The sequence below is a fragment of the Aethalodelphis obliquidens genome, unplaced genomic scaffold (assembly GCF_003676395.1).
Source record: "Aethalodelphis obliquidens isolate GAN/ISIS:26980383/991018 unplaced genomic scaffold, ASM367639v1 scaffold57, whole genome shotgun sequence".
In the NCBI taxonomy this organism is placed as follows: Eukaryota; Metazoa; Chordata; class Mammalia; order Artiodactyla; family Delphinidae; genus Aethalodelphis; species Aethalodelphis obliquidens.
In genome coordinates, this window is record NW_020838001.1 from 4,271,105 (window position 1) to 4,283,331 (window position 12,227).

The 12,227-nt window shown below is 53.3% G+C and overlaps 1 long non-coding RNA gene across 1 annotated transcript; it reads left to right on the forward strand.

The window, feature by feature from the left end:
• The first annotated feature begins 221 nt into the window (after nt 1–221).
• LOC113609530 (uncharacterized) lies at nt 222–3,913 on the forward strand. The gene is made up of 2 exons (XR_003428668.1): nt 222–1,185; nt 1,557–3,913. It is a non-coding gene; the product is annotated as an uncharacterized LOC113609530 (long non-coding RNA).
• Nucleotides 3,914–12,227: the final 8,314 nt, after the last annotated feature.

A 12,227-nucleotide genomic window follows, 5' to 3' on the forward strand; every position in this document is an offset into this window, starting at 1 on the left:
CAGGAAGTGGGGGGGCGGGCGTGAGAGGAGGGCAGCAGGCTGAGGGGTCTAAGCCGTGGTCTGAACCCACGCCTCCTAAAGTCCCCCTGCTGTGACCTCCCTGGTGGCGCAGCGGTTAAGAATCCGCCTTCCAACACAGGGGACGTGGGTTCAATCCCTGGTCCGGGAGGATCCTCCATGCCGCAGGGCAACTAAGCCTGAGCGCCATAACTGCTGAGCCCACACGCCACAAATAGAGAAGCCTGTGCACTGCAACTAGAGAGCCCTGCGTGCCTCAGTGAAAACCCAGGGCGGCCAAAAGGAAAAAACAAAGCCTCCTGCTACCGCGGAGGAGATCGTCGGAGGCAGGAAGGAGCAGCGGGGGACCAGTCAGTCCAGATGAGGCCTGGCCGGAGCCACCAGTTGGCGGGGAGAGTGTCTGAGATGATCTGGGGGGCTCACAGCACGGCTGGTGGGCGCATGAGAGGGGTCAGAGGTGACTTGGGGTGGCTGGGGTCTGCTTGCCAAGGCCAGTCTCAGGGCGGCTTTCCCTCTGGGTCCTTGTTTTTGACAGTTTAGAAGAGGGTCCCTGGTACATCTGGGCCCTTCCTCAGCCCTTGGGCTCAGCCTGTCCTCGGAGCTGGTTCCTTCTGGCCTGGAGCCCACGTGGTGGGGAGGTTGTCCTCGTTGGGGAGATGGCCGAGACTGGCGAAACCAGTGTGCACGGTGACCCAGCCTCCGGCAATGCCTCCCTCCCACCGGTCCCCTTCTGAAGGGGCCACCCATCTTCATCCTCTTGCCAGGGTGTTACAGGGGTTTTCTGGGGTTTTTGGACCAGTGAGGAAAGCGATGCTGGAGAGAGGGTCAGTGCTGGGAGCCGCTTCTCCAGTCCCCTGACGGGAACAGCAGGCTGGGTGGGCTGCGTGGGTGTCTGGTGTTGCGGGTCCACTGTGAAGGGGTCTCTGGGACACCCCCAGGCTCCCACTGGAGCCCCACCCGGCGTCCTGCTCTCTCTGGGTGATTGACCTTCCCGGGGGCCCGAGCCTTGGCACAAAGTGCCCCAGGCCCCCGCCAGCAGATGGCGCAGCTGCAGTAACCCAGCTGGCCGTGCCCCTTTCTCAGGAGACACCGGGGGTGGGGCTCCCGCGGCCCCCGCACCCTGGACACCTCCTGGACCTGCTCTTGAACCTGGCTGTGTGGTCACAGGTAAGTGACACGACCCGCGTGGCTTTCCCTGTCCGTACCATGGTTGGGTGCAGGGACCACGGGTTCCACCAGCTCTGTCATTCCATCCCGAGCGCCACACGGTAGGGCTCCCCACCCCCGTGCCTGCCCCGCAGAAACAGCAGGAGCTCGCAGCCCCGACTTCTTCCTCCGGCCAACTGGACGGGCTTCAGAGAAGCTCTTCTGAGCCTGGCTAGGGCCCCGAAGGAGTCAACTCCAGGCAGGTGATTTGTCTAAGATCACAAAAAAGGCCTGGGGGATCTCGACTCAACCCACTTCATTAACAACCTGCTCCCCTTCATCTGAAAAGGGGCCCCATTTTCAAAACCATGACCGCTTCTCCCTTAAATCAGCAGCGGACGACAGCCTAAAGATTGCCCGTAAATATACGTTGCCCTGAGGGCTGTTTTGGCCATTAGAAGAAGGACACCAAGTCAAAGGTCTGTCCGAGTGTGTCCTTGGGGCGTTGTGGGGTGTGCATGGGGGCTGCCTACACCCTGTTAACCCTCTGCCCCCTTTCCTCTCTCTCTCTACCCCAAGCCTTTCTGCTCTCGAGCGTCCTTGGAGCCGTCAGCAGCGGTGTCCCCCCTCTGAAGCCCCGACACGACTGTGTGGTACCCCTGAACCTCCATAATGCCACCTCCTTGATTTGAAACCTCAGTGCTTCAGCCCCTCCTTGATGGGAGTCTAAGCTCGCCCTCTGAAGGAAAGGTTTGCTAAGAAAACAGAATTTTATGCACAGTCTCGGGAGGTAAGGCGTGGTCTTCACCCTCCACCAGAACCTGCCTGTTCTTAAGGGTTTCCATGTTGCATGATCTGCAGGTTAGAGTTGGGTCACGTCTAGCTTTGAATAAAGGCCCAGCAAGTTGCCTCTTAGAAATACCTTGTCACAGCTGACCTTAGGTTCACTATGGGACTTCTTTAAGATGGTCTGATTAATTCATGGTGGCCACCCCACGGCCCGTAGCCACCTGAGACAAGAGGATTTACTGTACCAGTTTATTGCCAGGCCGTATCAGCTGATAAGCAGGAAACTATAGACCATCTGTTTAAAAATAAAAATAAAATAAAAAATTAACAGCGGCACAGCCCTAGAGCAAACACTTTGTACTGCTGCATAGTAAACGAGCCTGTTGGATGTAGTGACCTTGGCTGAGGTAGCCACGGGCTTGTCCCTCCGTCCCTGTGTGTCCGGGGCGCTGGGCTGCTCAGATCTGTGGCCTTCTGGCCCCCAAGCAACACCCTGGAGGGCAGAGCTCCCCGCCCCACAGAGCCCCGGGCATCACTCCCGTCCTGGCCGCACCAGGCTCCCCCCTCCAGCTCTGGCCACATTTGCGGGTCTCTAACTCTCTTTAGGCCACAGCGACTGTCCCCAGGCAGGATGTCCAGCCCCATCAGCCGAGAGCCCCCACGTTCAGTCGCGTGGACCCATCGTGGAGGCCGGCCTGTGGGGTGGGCGGGACACGGGAGCGTGGGCCAAGGAGGGCTTCCTGGGGCCGCGAAGGACGGGCCTTTTGCTTGGCTTCGCGGTGAGCTGCCAGCCCCGTTTTGATTTGCAGCTTTTGTTCGGTACTGCGCGGGGTCTCCTTCGCCTTGGCACTGGCTGGGCGGGGGAGGCGTCACCACGGCTCTCCTCGGGTCCGCACGCAGGACGACATCGTTGGCGCGGCCCGCCACTCAAATCAAGGCAGCAACAGAACCTTCCGAGAAAAGCCTTCAGAAGTGAAATGTCGAGGCTGCCGTTATGCGTGAGACGGTGGCAGAGCCGCGATCCGCTTCTCTTCCTTTCCAGGGTGCCCTGAGGCTGCTGCCGAGCCCACGTTCAAAGGCTGTTTCTTCAAAGTAAACGGTGCTGCCTTCGAACTGGGAGGGGAAGCGGGCGGTTGGGAGGCAGGTTTCCACGTGCGTGTTGAACGGCTGGGGCGTGGTCTTTTGTCCATGATCGTGTGAGAACTTGGGGTGCGGACAGGGAGGTCCAAGTCCGTCTGGGCCCCGGTGTTGGCAGGGCTGGGAGGGGGCATCAGGCACAGCCCTGTGGGAAGTGACCGTGAAGGACCCTTCCGGAGGGCCCCCCCCAATCCTGTTGTGCTTGGTTCAGAGGGTTGGGCGGAGGCTTTCCTGAAGGCTCTAGGAGTGCTGCACCCACAGGCTGTGTGCTCAGGCGGCGGGACGTGGGCCCTCGGACGAGGGAAAGGCCGGCCCGGCCACGTTGTCTGCCTGCTCCCCCCAGGGAGGCCCCAATGCGGTCAGCCGCCCCGTGGTGGCCAGTGGGCATCGGGATGCAAGCCCGCCTGTTTTTCCGCTGCTCCAGGCCTCTGGTGTCTCCCCACCGCCTGGAACGCAAAAGCCATGCCAACCTTGGTCTTGAGCATCTGCAGCTCCCCAAAGGCCCCCGATGCTCTTCAGCCTGCACCTGGCCTGTTCCTCCCCTCCTGGGGGTCTTCCTCGCTCTCACCCTGGCTGCCCACCTGGCCTGGCCAGTCCTCCCCACCCTTGGGAAGCCCCCTGACCGTCCAGCCCTCGCTGAGCGTCACAGCCCCTCTCGTCTCGGTTCCTTTGCTGGGTGCTTGTTTGTTGCCCACGCCTTCTACTTCTTCTAGACCGAGCCCCAAGGTGACGGCCAGCTCCGCCACGCGGACTGTTACGCTCTCCAGCTTCTGTCTCCACGCGTGGCACAAAGTAGGTGCCTAATAAATTTGTGTAGAACGAATAGGTGGGTCTCTTTGTCTTTGTTCTTTCTCCACCGAGCTCAGCTCCGCACGTGTAGCCTGTGTATGTGCACTCGTCCCTATCGGCCCTTCCCAGTGTGCCCCTAACTCATGGTCGATGCTTTAGGGGTCCCGCGGGAAGCCTAAAACCCACCTACGCCACCCCAGACCACGTCGGGTCAGTTTCGCTGCCATTTCTCTTGGTACAGTTTGCTCTTTTCCTTCATGGCATTGAGCACAGCAGGGAATCGTATGTTTATTTCCTTAATGCCCGTCTTGCCAACCACACTGAACCCCGAAGGGCACACGTAGAGCCAGACAGGCGTTCAGGTGATTGCTGGATGGGTGGGTGGGTGGGTGGGTGGGTGGATGGATGGATGGGCAGAACAAAAAGATTCAGACACTTGAGGGTGTGGAAAAGGCAACCGAACTTGAAGAATGTGTCACAAGTGCAGAGTGGCTTCCCGGCAATTCCTGGGACGCGCTGGGCACAGGCGGGTGGTGTGGAGGCAGGACGTGTCCCCAGGGAGTACTGAGAAGAGGCAGTAGGAAGACACCTTGTTCCCAGTAGAGCCGTGAATTCTTTAAGACAGATTCCTCTGAGAAACTGATCCCCCCATCCCAATGGCAGCATGTAGTTGATGTACAGCTCCTGGGGCCCGAGGACCCCTGAGGCCCGTTTGCGGACCTCGCAGGCTGTGGCCTGGCTCCACAGGCTGGGGAAGGGGAGCTGTGGGGGCCCCACAGGAAAGGTGCCAGGTCCACAGTGGCTTTGCGCTGGGGAGCCGGGCCCTCAGAGACGGCCGCCCCTCTGCCTGCCCCAAGAGTTATGCCATCCGGGCTTGGGTGCCTTCCGCAACAGGGTACCGGGCAGAAGAGGCCTTGGGTGAATAGGACGGCGAGGCCAAGGGCTCTGGGGAAGGCCAAGAGACGAGGTTTAAGGTGAGGCCCTTGCTCCGAGGCCACCCTTAGAGCAGGGAGAAGCAGTGTTGTGTGGCTTCGGGAACTGTGTAAGTGGTTGGTCGCAAGCTCCACGGCGAAGTCCGCCCACCCCAGCCGTCTCCTCTCTCCTCCACGCCCAGAACAGGGCACAGAGCTGCCCGCCTCGATCGCCTGCTCCCCTCCCACGCGCCCCATCACTGCTCCAAACCTTTTCTGTTCTGCAGGCCCACGCCCGGCACTGCTGTGGGCTTGGCCTCCCTCCTTCTGTAACACCAACTGCCAGCCGTTTCTCACTGTAGCCCTTACTTCTGTCTCAGGGAGAACAATGCGACCATCCTCTCCAAGGCCAGCCTTCCTTCTGTGGCTTCCACGCCACTCCAATAAGCCAGTGGGCACGTGGCCCGTCGTGGGGCTAAGGTCCCTTAGCACACAAGAGAGGCCAGCATCCCTTCCATGTGGAGTTTCCTCTGGTGGGAAGAGGAAGGCCTAAATGAGAAATAGGAATTATGTAGTGTATTAGAAACTGATAAATTCTGCAGAAAAGTGTAGTGGGGTAGGAGAAACAAGAAGGCAGACTATGCAGAAACAAAACGAAAAGACAAACCTACAGACTGGGAGGAAATATTTGTAAACGATGCAACAGACAAGGGCTTCATTTCCAAACATACAGCCAGCTCATACAACTCAGGATCAAAAAACCAAACAAACAGCCCAATCAAAAAACGGGCAGAAGACCTAAATAGACATTTCTTCCAAATGTGGTCTCTATGGACTGCATAGTCCGTACAGATAGGCAACAGACACATACATGAAAAGATGCTTCACGTCACTAGTTAATAGAGAAATGCAAATCAAAACTACAGTGAGGTATCACCTCACACCAATCAGTGGCTGTCATCAAAGAGTCTACAAATAACGAATGCTGGAGAGGGTTTGGAGACAAGGGAACCCTCCTACACTGTTGGTGGGAATGTAAATTGGTGCAGCCACTGTGGAGAACAGGTTGGAGGTTCCTTAAAAAACTAAAAATAGAACTACCGTATGACACAGCAATCCCACTCCTGGGCAAATATCCAGAGAAAACTCTATTTCGAAAAGATGCACACACCCCAGTGTTCACTGCAGCGCTATTTACAATAGCCAAGACATGGGAGCAACCTGAATGTCCCTCAACAGACGAGTAGACAAGGAAGATGTGGTACATGTATATATGTGTGTGTGTATATATATATATATATATAATGGAATATTACTCAGCCATAAAAAGGAATGAAATTGGGTCATTGTAGAGACATGGATGGACCTAGAGATGATCATACAGAGTGAAGTAAGGCAGATAGAGAAAGACAAATATGCTATCACTTACACGTGGAATCTAAAGAAATGATACAAATGACCTTATTTACAAAACAGAAACACACTCACAGACTTAGAAAACAAATTTATGGTTACCAAAGGGGAAAGGTTGGGGGAGGGATAAATAAGGAGGTTGGGATTAACATATACACACTACTATATGTAAAACAGAGAGCAAGGATCTGCTGTAGAGCACAGGGAACTATACTTAATATCTTGTAATAACCTGTAGTGGAAAAGAATATGTATATGTATAATTAATTTACAACGTTGCATTAGTTTCAAGTGTACAGCAGAGTGATTCATATATATATGAATAACATTTTAAATGTTTAAAAAACTCATAAAAATAAACAACCCAATCAAAAAATGGGTAGAAGACCTAAACAGACATTCCTCCAAAGAAGACATACAGATGGCCAACAGGCACATGAAAAGATGCTCCACATTGCTAATTATTAGAGAAAAGCAAATGAAAACTACAGTGAGGTATGCCCTCACAGCAGTCAGAATGTCCATGATCAAAAAGCCTACAGATAATAAATGCTGGAGAGGGTGTGGAGAAAAGGGAACACTCCTACACTGTTGGTGGGAATGTAAATTGGTGAAGCCACCGTGGAGAACTGAATGGAGGTTCCTTAAGAAACTAAGAATAGAGTTACCATATGATCCAGCAATCCCACTCCTGGACGTATTTCCAAAAAAATGAAAACTGTAATTGGAAAAGGTACATGCACAGCAATGTTCATAGCAGCTCTATTTACAATAGCCAAGACGTGGAAGCAACCTAAGTGTCCATCAACAGACGAATGGATAAAGAAGATGTGAGATACATATATATATATATATATATATAGAGAGAGAGAGAGAGAGAGAGAGAGAGAGAGAGAGAGAGAGAGAGGGAGAGAGAGAGGGAATGGAATATTACTCAGCCATAGAAGAGAATGAATTACGGCCATTTGCAGCAACATGGATGGACCTAGTGAAGTAAGTTAGACGGAGAAAGATAAATATTATATATCACTTATATGTGGAATCTAAAAAAATAACACAACTTATTTACAAATCAGAAGCCTACTCACAGACATAGAAAACGAACTTATGGGGGAAAGGGGGCGAGAGGGATAAATTAGGAGTTTGGGATTAACAAATACGCACTACTATATATAAAATAGATAACAAGGACCTACTGTAGAGCACAGGGAACTATATTCAATACCCTGTAATAACCTATAATGGAAAAGAAGCTGAAGCTGTCCACTTGAAGCTAGCACAATGCTGTAAATTAGCTATTGTTAAATTTAAAACATTAAAAAATCAAAGGATTAGAATATCATAGATGAGAAAGTATCACGCATCACTTCTATTAAATTATGTATTATTTCATGAGAAGAAAAGAAAGCAGGTTACGACTTTAATGGGGGCCGCTCAAGTGTTCCTTCCCACTTGTATCCGGCCTGGAGGCGTCTCCACCTTCAGCACCGCGGACATTGGGGCTGGATCATCCTCTGCTGGGGGCCGTCCTGGGCACTGTGGGCTGTTGGGCAGCATCCCTGGCCTCCGCCCACGAGGTGCCGCCCTCACCAGTTGTAACAATCCAAAGCATCTGCAGACAGTGTCCAGTGTCCTCCTGAGGGTATTCATGCCTAGTGAGAACTACTGATGCAAAAGTAGCTTAAACAAATTTTACCTTGACCTGCTTGGCAGGGAAAAAAAAAAAAAAAAAAAAAAAAAGATTTAGCTCATCACCTCTTTCCCTCTTTAAACTTGACCTAGACTCAATGCACCAAGGCAGCTGAGTCATAAAGAAAATGCCCTTCAAGGGTCCTGATGACTGAGGATGTTTAGCTCAATGTAGAGACTGATGGATGGATGAAGAAATGGTCCTCGGGCAGTGTGTCTACAGGGGCTAGTGTGTCTACACGGGCGAGTTACCTACATAAGTTTCCCATTTCTATCCAGGGCTCTGAATAGCAATGACACCCAGTAGCAACAACCACACCCCACGCTCAGATTTTGGTTTCTAATTCCACTTTCCAGTACAAGGAACCAGTCTCCTTGCAAAAAGGGCTTAGTGCTGGGCTGGGACAAGGACTGGATCATCTGACTACCCAAGTCATAGCACTGGGTCATAACCCAGTGTGTAAAATCAACGTCCACGAGACCACATGGATATCATAACTCCAAGGAATTCATATAGATGCCCCTTCAAGGAGGGGCAAATAACTCCTCAGCCCTGAAGTCTGGGCAGCACGCCAGGACTCGCTTCCAGAGTCCAGTGTAGAAAGGGGGGGAGAGGAAACATCACAGCCTAGAACCACATCCCCCGTCAGTGGTGGAGCCTTTTTGAGAGCATAGACCTGAAGGGACATGATGAGAAGACCTGCGCATCCGTGGGCTTCCCCCAAACCCATGACCCAGACGTCAGGGGCACCCTACAAAATACCTGCCAGCACTCCTCAAAATGGCCATCGGAAACTAGGAAGACGTGAGAAACTCTCGGCCAAGAGGAGCCTGCGGAGCCGTAACAGCAGAGTGTCATGTGGGGTCCCCCGGGGGGGGTCCGGAACAGAAACGGGGCGTCAGAGAAAAACCAGTGAGACCAGAATGACCAGTGGAGTTCAGGTAATAATAATGTATCAATATTGGCTCATTAGTTGTGATGAATTACCATGGCACGTGACAGTGGCAGAACCAGGTGCTGGGCACACAGAAACTGCTAACTGGCAACTTCTCTGAAAATCTAAAACTTCTGAAATACAAAGTTTACTGAAAATAAAAGTGTACAGGGCGTTCCCTGGTGGCCTAGTGGTTAGGATTCCGGGCTTTCACTGCCGTGGCCCAGGTTCAGTCTCTGGTCGGGGAACTAAGATCCTGCAAACCGTGTGGTGCAGCAAACTAAAATAAAATAAGATAAAACCATAATGGAAAAGAATATGAAAAAGGGGAGATATATATATATATATATATATGTATGTATAAAACGGAATTGCCTTGCCATACAGAAGAAATGAACATGATGTTGTAAATCAACTATACTTCAATTAAAAAAAAAGAAATACAGAGAGGAATGGATAAGGAAGATGTGGTATGTATATATATACACAATGGAATACTACTCAGAAAAAGAACGAAATAATGCAGCAACATGGATGGACCTAGAGATTATCATACTAAGTGAAGTAAGCCAGACAGAGAAAGACAAATATATGCTATCACTCATATGTGGAATCTGATTTTTAAAACATGATACAAATGAACTTATTTACAAAACAGAAATGGACTTATAGATATGGAAAACAAACTTATGGTTACCAAAGGGGAAATGGGATTGGGGGGAGGGATAAATGAGGAGCTTGGCATTAACATACACACACTACTATACTATACATAAGAGAGATACCCAACAAGGACCTACTGTATGGCACAGGGAGCTCTACTCAGTATTCTGTGATAACCTATATGAGAAAAGAATCTGCAAAAGAATGAATATATGTATTCATGATTCTAACTGAATCACTTTGCTGTACACCCGAAACTAACACAATATTGTAAATCAACTCCAATAAAATTTTAAAAAGAAAAAGGCACTCCAAAATGGTAAAAAAAAGAAAAGGCAATACAGAAATAAAGTTAGGAGATGACACCATAAAAAGTTATACAGGTGTATACATATGAAAATGGTTTGGGCCTAGCCTCATGAGAAACAGTAACAAAGGACCGGGCCTTCCTGGACGGAGCTGGGCGCTGCAGAGAGAACCACTGCGGGGCCCTCGAGTTGCGCTTCGTCCCAGCCCCACCCGCTGAGGCTCCTGAGGCCCCTTCCCTGCATCGCACTGTTGTGTGCGTATTTACGGGCTTGGGGCCCTCTTCTGCCAGACGGCGGGGCTCGGCTCTGCTCTGCCCACTGGGTCTCCCAAGTCCCAGGTGTGCTGGCACCCAGCAGGTGCACAGCCGACATCCAAGTGGAAGAGGTGAGGGAGACAGCCCCTTATGAGGGGATGTCTGGGGGCAGGAAAGAGGAGGTCAGTGTGCAGGAGGTGCCTGGGGCTTCGGCACCAAAGACAGGCAGTGGGCAAGTGAGGGGGTGGGCGTTGGGTGTGAGTTTAAGGCACAGGACAGGTGTGGCGGGGTTTTGCTCCCTGGAAGCTACCACATGCCCCTGACGTGCGCACCAGGACATCCTGGGGGAGAGGCTGCAGCCTCCTCGGGCCGGAACCACTAGTTCCAGAGCCTCCCTGGCCGGTTGCCAGGCAGATCCTGCCCTGCGGCCCTGAGGCTGTGTCGGGCCAGCCTTCCTAGCAGCAGGCAGTGGTTTCCACAAGGTGAAGAAAACTCAGAGCACACTCTTGGGGAAGGAGATCCAGGGAGGCCCCGTCTGCCCCAAATATCGCCCCCCCCCACCCCGACATTCTTCCCTTTCTCAAAAAGGCAGGATGTTCTCGTCATCTGAGGTGGCTTGGGACTGATGCCATCCTCTCAAGAAGAGAACGTGCCCACGTCCTGGGCACTCGCACCCGCGTGCGAACGGGAGCCACCTGGAGCCTGTTCCTTCACATCTCACTGTGGTGTCTGGGCCTGCGGTCCAGGCCCAGGGCTAGGAGGAAGGATGCAGCCTTCTGCCGAGTGGAGGGGCTGGGATGGGGCAGCCAGGGATCTGTGGAGGGCAGGTGGGTGGGAACAAGGGCACCCCTCAATTTTCCTGAGGACCAGCTCCCTCTGGGAAGAAGCCTGAAAGGCCAGGGGAAGAAGAAGAGCAGGGGGTGCCCAGTGCCATCACCAGCTCTCTGGGGCCAGTCACTACCCACCTCTCCCTACAGACAGTGTGAAAAGACATAAGTGTACTTACTGCAAGCCAGGCCCTGCCGTGGGCCCCAGGGACACAGGGGAGGACAAGCTAGACACGGGCCTGTCCTCATGGAGCATAGAGCCCATGTCTGACACAGACCCTGGCCATGGGAATAGCAGGGTCTTGGCCAGGAAAAGCAGGGAGGACTTCTCGGAGAAGGTGGCATGTACATGGGATGAGAAGCCAGATGACTAGGTAGAAGGGAAGTGTGCCCATGGGGGGAGGGGGCAGCGAATGGAAAGGCCTTGACCTTGCAGAGCTCCCCCAAGCCCCACTCCCAGCTTGGATTTGACTGAGGGGTCAGGGAAGAAAGAGCCATTGAAGTGTTTCAGGCAAGTGATAAGCCATTTGCATTTTGGAAAGTTCCTTCGAGAATGCCATCTGAGACCAGAGGGGAAGTGGGGACACAAGTGCAGGGGGAGGCTGTTGGAGCCGCCCCTTGAGAGGTGGACGCACTGGGCCGGGGAGGAGGGCAGAGCGCCGGGTGCAGGTGGCCCTGGTCGCCGGGGGCTGCACAGAGGGGCCACCGAGGACGCGGCAGGGATGGGCAAGGTCGGGGAAGGCGTGCTTTGGGGCCAGACGCCCCGTGAGTTTGGTGTCTCCCTCCGCTTTTCGAGTCCCCATCTGCAAAATAAGGGAGCTGCCTGGGCTACTGGCCAAATCCCCTCCGAGCCCAGGAGCCCCGAGATGCTGCAGATGTGGGACTGTGGTCACCGGGAGGGGCTCAGACCCCTACCCCTACCCCACCCTCCAAACTTCGGGAACCGTGACGGCGCGCCTTCCCTCCATTGCTTAAACCTCCAGCCGTCCTCACCCGCAGCCCACGTCCACAGACGCCGGGTGCCCTTTCTGCATGGGTGACTCACCAGCATTAATGTTCATTTGGTTTTTACTATAAATGATGCCTCACATAACTTCTCCATTACTGGCGGGGACGGCTGCCCGGGAAGGCTGGCAGCCCCGTGCTCACCCGTGCCGGGGAAGCGCTGAGTCATGGCTTCATCCACGTGCTGCCTGGAGGTGGCCGGGCCCTCACAGGTGGCTTCATGGCTGTGACTCCCCGATCACTAACGAGAGACGCTCGTCTCGGCCCCGGGGTGGGGGGAGGGGGTATCCGAGAGAGCTTATGTTCACGTCCCACCTGAATATGGAAGAGTGAGATGTTGAAG